This window comes from Pectinophora gossypiella, chromosome 20 (genome assembly GCF_024362695.1).
Source record: "Pectinophora gossypiella chromosome 20, ilPecGoss1.1, whole genome shotgun sequence".
NCBI lineage: Eukaryota > Metazoa > Arthropoda > Insecta > Lepidoptera > Gelechiidae > Pectinophora > Pectinophora gossypiella.
This window is the reverse complement of record NC_065423.1, coordinates 8791064-8808336: the sequence shown is the minus strand read 5'-3', so window position 1 is coordinate 8808336 and position 17273 is coordinate 8791064. Positions and strand designations below refer to the sequence as shown.

The 17273-nt window shown below is 39.4% G+C and overlaps 1 long non-coding RNA gene across 1 annotated transcript in view; it reads right to left on the bottom strand.

Moving 5' to 3' along the window:
- LOC126376346 (uncharacterized) overlaps positions 1-11899 on the bottom strand; it is a 125812-nt gene extending 113913 nt beyond the window's left edge. Inside the window, exon 1 of the long non-coding RNA XR_007567707.1 lies at positions 11776-11899. This is a non-coding gene — a long non-coding RNA (uncharacterized LOC126376346). The remainder of the gene's footprint in view (positions 1-11775) is intronic.
- Positions 11900-17273: the final 5374 nt, after the last annotated feature.

The window sequence follows — 17273 nt, the reverse complement described above, 5'->3', positions numbered from 1 at the left end:
ACAAGTTCCCCATTAGGTATTGAACGCGCTCATGATCCGTTAGTTCTGGATTATCATGAATCGTGCGTTTAAATGACTCATAAAATATTGGCCATTTAATAGGATCGCCATTAAAGCTAACCAAATTCAACTCAGGTAACCTAGGAGACCGTTTTGTTGATTCAGATCTGATATCAGAATTTACTGATTTCGTAGTATTAGATAATTTATCAGAAACATGCTTGCAACGACAGTACAAGTCTTCAAATGATGAAAAACTTTGATAATTAACAGCGGAGGCAGGGTTAATCATTAATTGCATTTCATTAACTTGATCAACCACCTTGTTAAATTCTGCGCGTAAACCTTCCAAAGATGCAATACTATACAGAAACATTTGTTGCGAGTTATCATCTTTGAAAGCATTTAAGGAGTAATTATAGATAGTTTGCAAACGAGCAAAGATAGCGTCACGTTTACCCACTAACTGCTTTAGTTTTATCTCTTTAATGTCAACCTCTTCCTTAGCATCCGCGAAATCATCTTTAGGCAGCGGCATTGTTACACAAATAATATCAAACAGATAAACTGAAAAATGTCTGATGACACGGTAGTGACTGCAACACAACAGCTCGGTCGGTGAGTTATCTACCGACGGTTTGTTCGCAGCGCAAAACGTAGAACACAAGAATGCGATTTCAATTTACCTTCACAAAAAAAAATAGTAAAGTTTATAAATGCAATTTAATGCGATTTATAATCTCTTGGGATGTGGAAATAGCGAAATATTAATGAGAACCTTAAAATAACGCACTACTTGAGCGGCAAGATATGGAAATGAGCGGGTAAGTAATAGAAATTACTGGAACTGACGTCACCTATGGCGTAGGTATCACGCGCAAAGGTGGGAAAAAATGTGCAAAATGCGGGAAATAATGGGAAATCCGGGAAATCCGGCTCGAAGGACCAGAAATAATGTGGACGCGTCAGCTAAGCAGTATAACTGTACGCTAATCCACTTGAAGTTTCCACAGGTACTGTAAATAAGGAGTGGATAAATACCTTGAACAGAAGTGGGAAGGAGCTGCACCAGATAACCTACGGTCGTGTCTCGGGCTCGTTCTCCTGGGTCACGTCGTATGCCTTGAGCCTTGCAGCGCTGCTTATTGGCTTCTTCTGTTCTTGGCAGGTATTTACACTCTGTGCGGCCTTTGATGTCAGATATGCGGGAGAAACTGTGCAGCGGGCACGAGCTCAGAAAGCAGTCCAAAGTCACCAAAAAATGAGTAGTCGACAATTGACACCCGACGACGGCGAGTGTCGACCAAAGACTGGTACAGCGGGTAGGAAGAGGCGGATAATAAAAATATTGGAAAATAACGGGTACTTATAACTAAGAGGTTGCCCACATATATTGGCGCGAACACTCTCTTCTTCTCGCCAAAACCTTCACCTCCCGATACGACACGTGCACCTTCTCTTTTATTTGTTTCACTCTCTTCCTCTCAATTTTTCCTTCTATAATGTTTGTTATAAATGAATCGTGTCGTATCAGGTGGCCAATCATAATACTTTATTGCACAGAACCAAATTTCAACAATCAGGCATAACACATGAATAGTACATTTTTTTTATCTATTTATGTATGTATGATATTTATGGCTGTTCATTATCATCATCGTGTCCCTACACGATGATGATAATGAACAGCCAGAATAAATATCACACACATCACTATCGCTAGGGAGCGATAGTGATGTGTGTGTTTTTTTTTATAACTAACTCCCATTGCGGTAGGCACAGCCAAACTCAGGTAATCTTGCAAACAGTTTTGATACGTGTAAATCCCTCTGTCGGTTTTTTACGACAGGTCCCGCGTAATAAGCAACTTAGTTTCTGTCTTTTTGTCTGGGAATTAATCTTCTATCATGTGTGCGTGTGGGGTGCGTGGATGTCCTACCTTAGCAATGCAGATTATTCTTGAGCTGCCAGAAGTACGGGAACTATTCACTAAGTACCGTCGTGGATCTGCCCACACCATTAGACGTTATGGGCGTGAGTCTATGTGTGGATAAAATATGACTATGTCCATTTAAAAATGATGGCTCATGGTTCGCTAACCATGTACGGTCTCAGTTGAATGGCCAGCCAAAGTCGGATCATAACTCGACTGTAGCGAATACAGACAGTTTTAACCACTTCCATCACACACTAAAAATACAAAAACTCTTTAAATCATATTAAAAATATATTAGGTATTATAATTAGATTGGTAGTACAACAGGCGGCCTTTTTGCTAACATAGCAATCTCTTCCAGGCAACCTTTCGGTATTGACACTTCACATACTTCATACAAAACATCATCGTTGTGTGACGTCCATACGATTGAAGACTAAAGTAAGATCGAGGGGGTGAGGTAAACCTAGCTCAGCCGCTGGTGGGGGGGGGCGAAGAGTTGCCGTTCTATACCTAGTATTATTCCTCCTTCTGTGCCATTGCCCACAATAACATACCAAATAATACCATGATTGGTATCATAGGGAGATGATTCTCCCTAGCATTATCCCGTTTTTCACTATTATTATTAATATAAGTAAGTTAGTTAGCATAATCACTGTTTGTACTTAGTTTTTGAAAAAAAAAATATATGTCGGCGCGATCAATTTATCGTTAATTATTTTAAGGCACAAGCGCGATTTAAACGCAGTCTCATGACAGTCGCGCTAACGGAACGTTGGAGCTGTCAGTTGGCGCCAAAAAGAAAAAGAAAAACGTCAAATGAGCGGGAGACAGATCGGACTGGCGGTTTTGGCTTTTTAGCGGGAAACGGGAACGGGACAGTTGCTTTCTTCATTGAATAATCTAAATAATTAATACGAAGTGGTGTTTTGTGGTTAATGATCGCATTAAGTTAGTCGGAAGACATTCGCGAGTGTTATTACATTGGAGTATTCAATAAACAAAGTGTATCTGCCTATTTTCGCTTCGTGCTAGGAAGCCGCTTCATAGCTCAAAAGTTTATGCGGACTTTTGAGTTAATTCGTTTGGGGTTCGGAGTAGGAGTCTACTCCGAGGGTGGGGGCTTAGGTTTCATCATCATCATTCATCACCTTTCACCATTTCATTAATCATCAAGAAAAAAAATACGTCAGACATGGCTGTATGGGCATAGTTCCCTTTGCTTACCCTTCGGGGAAAACCAAACCAAAAAAAAAAAAAGGACTGGCGGTTTTTTATCCAACGCATCGTTGTGCCGGGAATATTATTGTTCTTGAATGTGTAAAGTTAATTCTCATTGTTATTTAGATATCTTGTGTTTGTCATTTGTTCTAATTAGAAATAAAAGTGGACTTGAAGGTTTAGTTGTTTTCCTGTGAAGTCGTATGTCGTAAACCTGTGGAAACAATGTCTGATAACACTGATCAGTTGGATGATGCAGGTAATCTTGGGCTGGCGCCGTCATCAGAAGTGGGATCTGAACACGATGAAAGTGAGGATATAGGTGGAGGACGTGTAAATGAGTCACAACGATGCGTTGGAGAAAAAACCGCCAGTCCGATCTATCTCCCGCTCATTTGACGTTTTTCTTTTTCTTTTTGGCGCCAACTGACAGCTCCAACGTTCCGTTAGCGCGACTGTCATGAGACTGCGTTTAAATCGCGCTTGTGCCTTAAAATAATTAACGATAAATTGATCGCGCCGACATATATATAAGTATATTATTAATGTATTCAATTTTGCGACGGATAATCCCACATCATCCCCCTCAGTACTTGTTACGATGTCACTAACACCAGTATACATAAGTAAGTATCAATAGACAATTTCAAATCCCAGTATCTCAATACAGCATTTTTTTATATCTATTATCTCCAAACAACACCCAAATTTCGACTCTACCGCAATGCTATTATTGTTCCAAATTGTGAACTCTATAGGTAAGTAATAGGGGCTTTCGATAAAAGTAGGTATATTGAAAGTTTTGTTCGGTAGCATAGCCGTGCCCAGGGACCAACTGAGGCGAAACCCGAGGGTCTAGTCGCAGACCCTCTTTATTTATTTACATAAACTGCCTATATACGTCCCACTGCTGGGCACAGGCCTCCCCTCAATCAACCGGAGGGGGTATGGAGCATACTCCACCATGCTGCTCCAATGCGGGTTGGTGGACGTGTTTTTACGGCTAATAGCCGGGACCAACGGCTTAACGTGCCCTCCGAACCTCAAAAATAACAGTGTTTCTCCACTATTTAATGGATGTTATTATACATATAAACCTTCCACTTGAATCACTCTATCTATTAAAAAAAACGCATCAAAATCCGTTGCGTAGTTTTATAGATTTAAGCGTTCATAGGGATATAGGGACAGAATAAGCGACTTTTATACTATGTAGTGAACTGTGTGTGATGTATTTTTAATGTGATTCAAGTGCTATAAAGAGTTTTTGTATTGTATTGTATTGTATTGTTGTGAAGTTTTACGCCTTTTTACACACATCACTGTGGTAAGGTCCCATTTTTTTTTATTTTTTTTTATTATATTTTCCCAGACCTTGCCTGGGTCCGACCCTGCTTCTCTCGTCTGTTTGGAGTGTTGGTGTATTGTTACAAATTTTACGGACCAATTTTTCTGATCCAATTCACGAAAGTGACGGATTTTGTATTATTGTTGAATTGACAATGTATTTTGAAATTGAAGGGTACTGGGTGAAGTCGGTGTCACAATGTGGTTCATTGACAAACAAGTTCTGTATTGAAATAGCTAGAATAGTAAGTAAATTAATACCGTATCTTTAAACATGTTGCCTGTCACAGCTAAAGCTTTTAGATTGCATCAAATATGTTTATTTTGGAAAACATACATACATTTACATATTTATAAAAACTAAAATCTGCTTCGCTCCTGACACACTTCTCTTGCTTCCTCCACTTTCGTCAATCATTTCATACACGCACGCCGGTTCAGATCGTACTAAACCTTTTCAAAGGGCATTTCCAATTGGACAACGTCCTTCTAGGTCTTCCTCTGCCAGCCCTACCATCACACAATGTTATGTAGACAGTTTACGTTAATTTCATCAAATTAAGATGTTATGGCTATTCAAATAAAGTGCACTGTGCAATGACGGTTGTACAGTGTCGTAATCGCTACACGCCGTCGTCGCTTGTGACAAGTCGCGCCGCGGACACATTTTTACAGAGATTGTGTTGTGGCCAGATCGTAAGATTGATCATTTCATGATGTGTTCGGCCATTTCATGAAATGGTCATATTTCATGAAATGGCCAATTTAAGTTGACCATAACGTTGAAACGTCAACGTTTCATGATTATATATCAATCAACGTTTGGCCATATCGTTAATGCACGCGGTGTCCATGCTATGTGGTGTAATAAAGATGCGAATAGTCGATTAATTTCTTAGGTTCAAAATTTTGTACCTATTCGATATGGAAAATTGTACAATTACATTGATTTATCGATTATAATATCAATCAAGTTTTAAATATAATCGACACCAGCGCCACTATCGGTGGATAATGTTACTAATTTTACGATATGATTGCCAACGTTTGGCCATATAATGAAGTAATCATGCATTTAGCTCATATCGCTAAACGTTTTGTGTTCATTGATCTGGCCAAACTACATCATGATGTGGCCAACGAATGATACTCTATTTCATGAAATATGACCATTTCATGAAATGATCAATTCCAGATCTGGCCACGACATTGCATTTTCGCCTTAGTTACAAATCTTGTTATTTTTCATTCCATCATTAAAGTTACAATATCAAATACCACAGAGAGGTTGCATATAAGTAACACCATTGTATACCAATGCACTAAGTGTACTGTCGTGTGAAATTCTCTCGTGCTATTCACCCATTGAGATATTCAATAACAATCTATCTGTATGTCTATAATAAGGTTTTAAGGAATATAAGGCTTTTCATGGCGGGTACAGGCGTCGAGGTAGACCTCGAAAGAGATGGTGTGACGACTTGGACGCTTGCCGAAGGGACGCTTGCCGGAGTACGCACAGGACCGCGAAAAATGGAAAGAGGAAGTGGAGGCCATTGCCCAGCAGTGGGATCTTGTAGGCTAGATTATTCGATTTAGGATGAGAGCCCCTATTTGCGTCGCTGCAGTGGGCTGCACGCGACCAAATGTATTATACGTTTTCGATATTGTATGTTATTTTTATTTTATACTAACACTAGAAATAAGTCATTTACTAACACATATGAGTCAATAGTTACTTGGAATAAAGGTTTATTTATTTATGTTGCTGGCAACACAAGTATAAAAATAATTAATATTTTTGGTATGGCAATTTTGTACGAATGAAATGGCCGACGCCTCCCGCGAAAGTGTAAAAGTGTATTTTATTAACAATTTAATTAAATAGTGAAAAGTAACAATCTGGTGTTTTGCTGCAGTTGAAATTAGAACCCTCGACCTCTCACCGTAAAGTCCACACAAACCAAGAGCCGAACAATTTATTTATTTATTAGATTAGAAGGCTTTATAATTAATAATAACACTGAACGGGATGTCCTCTATTGTATAGAAATGGTTTCCAATTACTTTTTTATTTCATGCATACCTATTTACTTCATATTTACATACCCTTTATATAAACAGAATTATCAGTATCAGAGTCATTTATTCAACTTAATTATCATAGATAAACTTGTTGCAGATCAATTTAACATTTTTGAATCTACGTCATTTCGCGAGGTGTTATGGCTGAGAAGAAAAAATTACAAGAAACTGCAACAGCAACACATTTTTTATGTCAATGTAAGTATACATTACAAGTTATTTAATAATTAGAGAAACACAATTAATACCAGACATTTTTATCGTTTAGGTAACCATTAATCTTATAATAAGCTTTTTTACAAACGTAAGCTTCGCAAGAGCTTTAAATTTATTTTCTGACAAATTCAAAATACATTGCTTTCTTAGATGAATTGCTTCGACATACATGGCCATTTTTAACCCCCCCAGATATTATGCTCAAAAGTGACAGCTAACATTTCAAGGTTAGCCCAGCTGACGTCATCCCACCCTGCGTTTTTTTATATTTAATTACCCACTACCAATGTTTTTATATTTACTTTGCAAGGAAATTTTGAACTTTTAGTAAAATATTTACTTACAGTTTTAATGATTTTATATGTATATGTGACAAGTAATAGTAATTAAATACATTAGTCAGGAATTCACTTAATTTTCAATAATAAAATTTACGTCCTTGGAATGTTGGAGATACCAATTTTATGGTAACACTTCAAAGGGCTATCAATGGCGGCTTGCCATAGGATTGAGCATACCTGGTCTTCTTATACCATGGGCAAAACATGAAACCTAGTGCTCATTGTGCTGTGTAGGTGTGTCGAATATGTCTCTATTACCAGTTACTGCTAGCACATAATCCGCGTACATAAAATTTATAACGACAAATATCTACGTCAATGTCTGCACGAACGCTCAGATATTGTCTAATTAAGACAAGTAGGTATTAACTTGGTATGCCAATTAGCTACTACTCACTTTCAGTCTCAGTAAGATTAATTGAGATTGACAACTGACAACTAGTTATGTACATACTTAATTAGTATTTAATTCTTAATTAATTACATAGATATTTTGCATCGGATGTAGGTAGGTTTACCTACTTACTACCGATAGATAGAACAGAATCGATGGGCCCAAACTCGACTGATACATCACTATGCTAAAGAACTTCACAACACTAGCTTCTGTACTTTGACAGATCTAACTCCTGCCGCGCATTGAAATTATTCAAAATACCTATATCACTAATTTGGACTGAAATTGGATGTTCTGTTTAATATTGCCTATAATATTCTATACTTATACCTACCTACCTGCCTGCCTACTTAAGTTTTACATTCTCAAAATGTCACATCAACAGAAAATCCTGCAGATAGGTAGGTATCTTAGGTTCTGTAAAAAGAAAGGAAACCATGAAACGGCCCTGTGCTGGGAGGTTTTCTGGCCACGTCTTTCCCTCAGCGATACAGCTTCCGATGTGTTAGTAGGTAGTTTTACAGCTAGTTACATACCTAATACCTATGTAATTTAATTTTTGACGTTCAAAAAGCGCTAACTACTATGTAGGGCCAATTTTGAGGAATAAATATGTTTGAATTTTGATTTTTCTGTAGGTAGTACCTATCTACATAAAACTGATAAATAGTAGGTAAGTACCTCCGTTAGTACCTACCTATCTACAATTAAATACCTACAGTCTGAAGTATAGTAGGTAACACCTCTAAAGAAAGACGTGGTAAGCACAGTTGAGATCTTCGCAATAAAGAATGAAAGAGGAGAAAAATACCTCTGACTACCCCAATAGGGATGTAGTCGTGAGCGTTACAATACTGTAAGAGACGGGCAATGTCTTAGATAGGTACTACTAACTAAATAAACACATTAATGAACATACAAATTGGCAGTAATTGCTACCTTAATCATAAGGTCGCTTGTGCGTCTGTTTTCTTTCTTATCTGCACAAGAAAGAAGAAAGAAAAGAGAGTTGTAGTTGTAGATAGCTAGATAGGGTTTATTTTTCCTATGTTTATACTTTGTAGTCAATAGGTACCTAAAGTCTTTTTTATTGTTGTAGGTAGAGGTACCTATATAGGTACCTATGTAGGTAGCTCCCATCTAAACTAACTATAAAATCATCGAAACCATCAATTAAGTAGGTGCACATAACAACATTAACAACACAATAATTAGTACCTCTCTACGAGCGATTCGATGAACCGTTATGTTCGCATCAGCATTGAAGTAATTAAATTCTTACCAAGAAGGTCGTGACGTTCCTATACAACCTTAACAAACCGCATTTTCTATAAATACCTACCTACATTCTTCTTTCTAAACGCGCAGTTTATCAAAACGTCAGTCAAAATCGTCAACGAGCGAAATCGCTTCTGAAAAAAACATTTAAAATTGTTGTGTTTTATTTTAAAATTAAAATCATGTGTTAGTACGAACCGGTGGGAACCTATCTTCTTCTGTGTTCAGGAGATCACCGACAGACGATGCTCGCGCTTGGCTCGCCAGATGCCTCCGGCTGTTCAGGACGTGGGACAATTCGTCCAGGTATCGTAGCGTTAGATTCGCCATTGTCACAACACAACACAGTTCACAGCACAAGAGAAAGGAAACGATCACGTAAACACAACATTAAACATTGGACGAAACATTCGATAGAGCAACGGAAAGATGTAGTGCCGCCGACATGGTCGACGATGTACTGACATGAAACCGTTCGCCGCGACATAGAGCATGCAATGTAACCGGGTCGGTTTCTGCCTACTTTGTTTTCGGTTCCGTGATGCAGATCTCAGTTAGATACGCGATTATGAGACTACCCAATCCTACCCGATGCGTCAAGGTCACGAGCTTGCCGATCGAAATCATGTAGTCTAATAACAAATTGCTGAGCGTAACCATGGTAACCACGATCTTGAGCGAGTCTCGATCTCGATTCGCGAGCCTGTAACCTTGACGCATCGGGCTGGAAGGATTGGATAGTCTAATAACTGCTATACTCGCGCAAAATTAAGCGTAACTAAGCATCTAGGCAATTGACTAGCAAACAACATTGATAAATGATCAAGATAGAGGATGGAGGTGGCATAGTTTGTTCGACCATTATAAATGGCGATACGGCTTACCTAACACGTTGGTCTAACAAAAAGCTCGGTGAGGTATGGATACATAGCAACAAAACTTTGATGAGAATGGAAGAAGGGAAAGTGGTGATTCAAGAACGTAGAAAGTGGAATTGTGTAGCCAGTGCCTACCCTAACGGGAAACAGGCGTGATGTTATTTTAGTTTAGTTCGGGATGGCCTCGCGGTAGCGTGAATTTTGAACGACAATACTGTCGCGTCTGCCTGAATTTTTCTACTCTTTGCCCCGTTGCATCTACTCGCGATCCATTTCTTGCCTCAGTTGGGTTGTCTCGCCGTTTCCTAGCTCTTACGTAAATAATCTGTGGATCTACAGACAGACATACTTGCGCTTTTTATTGATATTGGTACAAAGAAAATCTTTTTTTAATTTTGGACTTCTACAAGCGTAATGGGGATATTGTTAGCTAGTAACTTATACAGCCTAACGTCCTACTGCTGGGCGCAGTCCCTTCAATCGACTGGAGAAAGTATGGAGCGTGCTCTACGAAGCTGCTCCACTGGGAGTTGGTGGAGATATTTGGGCTATATGCTAAGTACCGACCCATTCGCACCGGGTGAGAGCCCTTAGCACTCCCCATTCGTCCGGCCAAGTAGTTAATGCTATAAGTATGCGGCAAAGTTAATAAGACTCGGGAATTCTATTTAAAATAATGACTTTGACCGGGAAACAAACCTGGGCCCGCGTAATTCAGGTGACCTACATCAAAATCTCCGTAGCTTTATCTCGTTTTCACGGGGTTCACTTACCTAACCTGGAGATTTGGGAGGTGCGGTTTTTTTACAGAAGCGACTACACTAACTTTCCAACCCGAAGAGATATCATACTGTCATAAGTACCACCTACAAAGGTACATAATTCACGCCCCCAATCCCCATAGAGGTGGACATAATGCAATCAAAGGAGTTTGAACTGATTCTTCTCATTAATAAACATTTGTTTAAGCTTACAAAAAATATGAAAGCACTTTGATTTACGGAAAAATTAAGTAATAACAGGTGTAAGAAAACTAGACTTCCCCGAGAACCCGAAATTTTCGGGATCTCGTCTAGTTCATAAAAAAATGTAAAGTTTGGATGGCTGACAACTATGAAAACTGTTTGTTTGTGATAGTTAGTTATAGTAGGTTAATTAAAACAAAATATTTTTTGAAAGAGAACAAAAACCTTTTTTTTTTGACGTGACTTATATATACGTGACTTGTAGATTTGCCGCAGATGGCATTAACTACTTGGCCGGACAAATGGGGAGCACTGAAGGCTCTCACCCGGTACAAAAACCTTTTGCTAACTGAATAATTCAGTTTTCTTTGGAAATCAATATAATCAAAACAAAAGATATACCTCAATCCCGTCAATCTCGAATAGGATCTCGTCATAATATATTATGCTTCGGGATTGATTCCGAAAAAAATTACGAGATCTCTGAGATCGGGATTGCATTTCCTAATCCTGATATAAGAATATTCTATAGGTATAACAAAATGCATGCGCGCTCATAAAATAATAGTAAAATATGTTTATCTAACATGTAATGTAATTCTTCCATCTTATCGTGTGCGTTTTCTAATGTCGCAATGTAATGAAATCGAATTCCTTGTAGGCTCGGCAGTGAATACGACACCTTGTCATATTCCGTGCGTCTCTCGCAGGCTAGGGATGGTCGTGCGCACTTTTTCTTTACATTTTTATATGAAAACTGTAGTATATTCATGTGAAATCCTTCTATTAGAAGTGTTTACCCACAAAATAGAAGAAAGAGGTTGGAAGGGCTCAGTGAGCGCGAAACGCGTGCCATACAAGCATGAGCAAATAGTTCATACTACAACTTTGCACTCCACTCTTCTGCAAACTTTACGACGCACGGTGCTCCGCGAAGGTAGTCTTATGCGGGGCAAAAGAAAACAAATATGACGATATCATGCAAGATTCCTTCTTATCACGGGAAAGCTAAAAACCGTATGATCGGCTATTTATCAAAACAATACTTTTGTATGCAGTATGTTACGAAAAGTAATGGTAAAATTGCAGCCTTTCACATAAAATGTACAGTCATGAGCAATGTAATGTACCCACTTTAGGACTCTGTCGCACTAACGTATTTGACATTTAGTGAGACTTACAGTTCAATTTGTCAAAAAAGTTAATGTGACATGGTACCAAAGTGTATACATGATGCTCGTGACCGTACATAGCCGGCAAAGTGGCTATGGAATTTGAGAAGCAGTAGAGCTATTCTAGTTATCTGTTTGCAGGAGTAGTAGAGAGGGGGTGACGTCATCAAAAAAAGCGGTCAAACCTCGTACTCATTGTTATCTTAACTCATAATTATCGCTCTGGCCACCCCTGTAAGGATTACGGGCGTGAGTTACCTGTTGTATCAAACCGGTCGATCATTACAGAAGGTCGAGAAAAAAAATTGAAAATCGAATATGAAATGGTACATCACATGATTTATCACCACACGCGAAATGTCCCAGCACTAGCTCGCATTATGCATTTCCGCTCGCTTTCACCTGCGCGCGCGCCGGTAATTAAACGAACGTGATACGCGCACGTTTATAACAATCGAATTGCGTCACAGTCTCATATTGAAATTGTATTCGAATGTCACTATGCACTCGTTAATACCATTATACAACTATAATAATAACTAGGAACCAATCTTGCGCCTACGCATGAGTTTATTTACAGTTGTCGATTACTTCTTTGAAACGAATAAACATGAAAATATAAACAGTCTATCCGTTGCATTCTATTCCACTCAACTGTATAGTTAAGGCTCAACTGTATACATGACTTGTGAAATGATTGTTACACGAAAAGACACATGCTTTAGCCCGCTTTTTTTGACGTGACTTATTGTAGATTTGCCGCAGACGGCATTAACTGCTTGGCGGGACCAATGGGGAGCGCTGAAGGCTCTCACACGGTACAACGTTTAAGACAACAGGTCTGAGGGTGCCCAGTTGGGCGCGAACCTCGGCTCAGGGTGTAGTCTTAGAGGAAAGATATTTGAAAAAAATAATCGATCCTAGCGCTTATTGTTATCGACCCATAGCGATAAGCGCTGATTGAGGGAAATCGTGGACCACGCCGGTCAGGGGTTGGTATCGGGGTCCTGAAGTGTTTGGTGTCGCGAGCTGATTGGGTGCCTCTATGCCTAGAGTAATCGGGTCGTCGGGATCGTATATTACGAAAAGCTTTAGTCCGCTATAGCAACAGTGATATTCCGGGGATGTTCCCGTTGTAAAAAATGTGGCGAATTACGCTCACGTATTTATAATTTTAATTTAATTGTAAATATTAATATAACAATACGTCACAAAAACAAACTTAAAAACTAGTCATTAAATAACCCGCCCCTCACTGTTCCCGGAGCAAAGGTGCCCACAACACTAGCCGCATTACCGCGTTGAATGGCAATGGCCAGCCTTTGGACCAGGAACGAGCCGGAGCGGAAGTCACCTGTTTTCTCCCTGAGCCTGAGACCCAATTCTGACACAAAGATTTTGGTGTCCGCCCCCCAGCTACCAAAGGTCTCCACGGCAACGGGCACGAAGTTATATGCAGGCAATAGAACTGCATACTTCTCCCTCTTCTTCTCAGCAGCATCCTCAGCCGCTGCTGCCGGTGAGTGGATGGTTCGACCAAGGTGGCTGGCGGCAACAGTGCTGACACAAGTAGCGTCCCAAACCAGGCACTTGCCATTTTTCCAAGGCACCAAAGTCAAACCATCCGGTCTCCTCCAATTTTAATTAAGTATTATGAAGTTCATTTTTAATATTCATACAAACATACATAAACTCTCGCCTTTTTCCCACCGGGGTAAGCAGAGACTATACAATTCCATTTGCTTCGATTCTGACACACTTCTCTTGCTTCCTCTACATTCATCAATCGCTTCATACACGCACGCCGGTTCAGAGTAGATCGTACTAAACCTTTTCTAAGGACATCTCCAATTTGGTCAATGTAAGTCCTTTTAGGTCTTCCTCTGCCAGCCCTTTCATCTTTTTCAGCTTTCGCAATTCTATTATTATCCTTTATCCGCTCTACGTGTCCAAACCAACCTACTTACATTCGTCTTCGTTGTCCCCCAAGACTCGGAACCACGACTATACGACTTGTGTTTTTATATCAATATTGGCCCCGATTCCTGCAGACACCTTCTCATTTTACTTTAAGTTATACCTGTCATTTTCATATCCGCCGAAAAGGAAAGGGACGGATGATTGACAGCTCTTAATTCTAGGAAGAATGAGTAAATTAATGAATTACCCGGACCAATCAAAAAGGTATCTCGCTGGTATGCAAACCGTTTGACGTGTTCTGTCAACTTAATTCTATCGGGTTATTGGCCAATGTAAAATTTTTAGACGGTTTTTTAGATTTATGCTTAAAATTAATTTTATGCTTGTCGATTACCCGTCCCTTTTCTTTTCGGCGGATAAGAAAATGACAGGTAAGTATAACTTAAAATAAAATTAGATGGTATTTACAGGAATTAGCACCATTGTAACTAGACTAAGAAACGGTTCGACTCCCTTCTTGTGATAAAGTTCGTATTTGATGCCTTATTAACAGTTTTTTCTTTTAAAGTTTTAAAGAGGACCCAATCCCGAGGAGCTTCTAATAAAACGTTCATTACACGGTTGTTCACTATAAAAAGCCTCGAACATAACGACGATAAAAAACATAATATTACGTTCAGTTCAACGCACCACCCGAAACATAATCTTGGAAAAACGGTTTAAAAGTAAAACATGACCAAAATATTATGTTTACTTATTGTAAAATACTTGCTTTACGTCGTACCTTTACAAGGTTTTATTTAGCGTGCAACGTCATTTTATTTTAACTTCCGGTCCAACATTTGTCCGTATTAAAATTTTAACTTACTTCCGAGTAAGTTTTTTTATGTAAGTCGGTTAATCGTCCCATCATCGTCGTCGGGAATGTCCCATAGTGGGAATGTCCCCATTGTGAAAATTATTTAATAGTAAGAACACTGGCTACTTTTTTTCTCAAATTGTTCTTTCTTGTAGTCTGGTCTTATCGGCTAGGTAATAAAGTAATAAAGCCACAATATTTAGTACAATGTACACAAGACACAGAAATAAGGATAACACATGGTCGGGCACATGATCCGAAGGTCCTGAAACAATGTCCTAACCAAACTAGGGATCACAAAGTAATTTTTGACATAAGTCTCCACCGAGATCCACCTCCGGATGGTGATCCCAACCCTCAACCACTGGGCCACCGAGGCCGTTGCAACGTGCAATAATTTCGGAGAATCATCACATATTTTCAGTATTCAGCTACCAACTCAATTATCAGGCCCACACAAAACGACTCAAGGTTGCAAAATGCACATTAAATATCGATTATTTCGGGTATTCACTGAGAGGTATTAGTGGTAGGCAGTGCCGTATCTAGTATTTTGGATGCCCTATTTCATAGAGATGGTTCATTATTACACAGGGTGTTAGTTTTTTATTGTTTTACAAATTTCTTTATTAAGATTTAAACATATAACAATGATGTAACGATAAAAACACAATTACATAAAAAAAGAAGAAAAGGGTGTTAGTGACATCGTACTAAATATTTATTTACTTGTAAAACGTACACCACAGCTTATATATAAAAAAAAGTTACATCAGGAATGAGACTGTTTCGTACAAGTAAATTATAATTTACTAGCGACCCGCCCCGGCTTCGCTCAGGTGCAATGCTGAGGAAAAAATGAAATTATTTACGACATCACATTAAAAACCTCAAAAATAACACTATTTCTCCACTATTTAATGGATGTTATTATACATATAATATAAATCTTGAATCACTGTATCTATTTAGAAAAAAACCGTATCAATATCCGTTGCGTAGTTTTAAAGATTTAAGCGTACACAGGGATATAGAGACAGAAAAAGCGACTTTGTTTTATACTATGTAGTGATTGAATACTGAGAGGGACGATTTAGCTCATGATTCTGAGTTAATATCAAGAGAATTTTCATCGCAAAAGTATAGAAATAAAAAATACAACATAACAATGTTAAGAATAATATACACCAAAACCCACGTGATATCAATTATCTGTAATCCAGAGCGAGTTGGTGGAGGCATTTGGGCTAGTAGCTCGGCTAACGCCTGAAAGTGCTTTCTGAAGCACGGAATCATCTTACTTTTCGGACAATCGGCGTGCAATGTCCTAGCCAAACAATCGGGAATCGAACCCGGGCCCCCAGATCGTGAGCCCAATATTCTAACCACTAGACCATGGAGGCTGTTTCGTGCGATGCCCCAAGGAACTGATTATTTATTTGCTTATGGGTAAATCCGGCCCTGGTTAGTATTCGTTACATGCATGCGGCAGAGCGGAACGGAGTTATTCACCGAAAGCCCAAGGTGAGGCACTGATAAACGAACTGACTGAATATACGAACATCACATTTGCTTTGGAAACCTAATTCTTTAATAGATTTTCTTTTTTCTGTATCTTCCGAATACATCCCGCTTAGGGGCGGTACTGAAAAGTAACGGCGCCTGAAGGATACAATCCCAACCACCCAATTACTCTAGCCATAGAGGCGGCCAATCAGCTCGGGACACCAAATACTTCCGAACCCCGATACCGACCCCGCCGGCGTGGTCGACGAGTTCCCTTATTCAGCGTTTATCGCTATCGACCCCCTAGGGTCGATTCATTCTTTCAAATGTTCTTCCTCTCAAACGACGCCTTGACCCGAGGACCAACGCCCAACTGTCACACGACCTCCGTGGTTCCACGACCTCCGTGGTCCTGTGTTTGAGAGTTGGGCTCACGATCCGGAGGTCCCGGGTTCGAATTTTTGTGATCCCTAGTTTGGTTAGGACATTACAGGCTGATCACCTGATTGTCCGAAAGTAAGACGATCCGTGCCACGTTAAGCTGTTGGTTCCTGTTGCTACTTACTGATGTATGTACATAGTCGTTATATGAGTCATGTCAGGGGCCTTTGGCGGCTCAATTGTACCCCTGACACCAGGGTTGATGAGGTTGGAAATCCACCTCACAACTCACACAATAGAAGAAGAAGCTCAGAACGTCGTCTAATGGTGTCGCTGTCAATAGTAGGCAGAAATTTTAAGAACCCTCTCATAATTTTACATTTGTTAATAACCCGATAAAATTAAGTTGACACAACACGTCGAACAGGTTGCGTATTAGCGAGATGCCTATTAAACGATTAGTCATTTATTTTAAATTAACAGTTGTCATTGTCAATCATCCGTCCCTTTGCGTTTCGGCGGATAAGAAAATGACAGGTATAACTTTAAAATTAGGAGGTTCTGCAGGAATCAGGGCTGTTCGTCATAAATCATGTAATTAGTATCATAATACAGTGAAACTTGGTTAAGTGGGACCTGGATAAGTGAGAAACCTCCATAACTGGAACTCATGCTGAGGTCCCAACACTTTGGCACTGAATTACCTCTGTTAGTGGCACGAGGTAAGCCTCTATATCTGGGATTCGTACTTTCGATTTATCATCATAG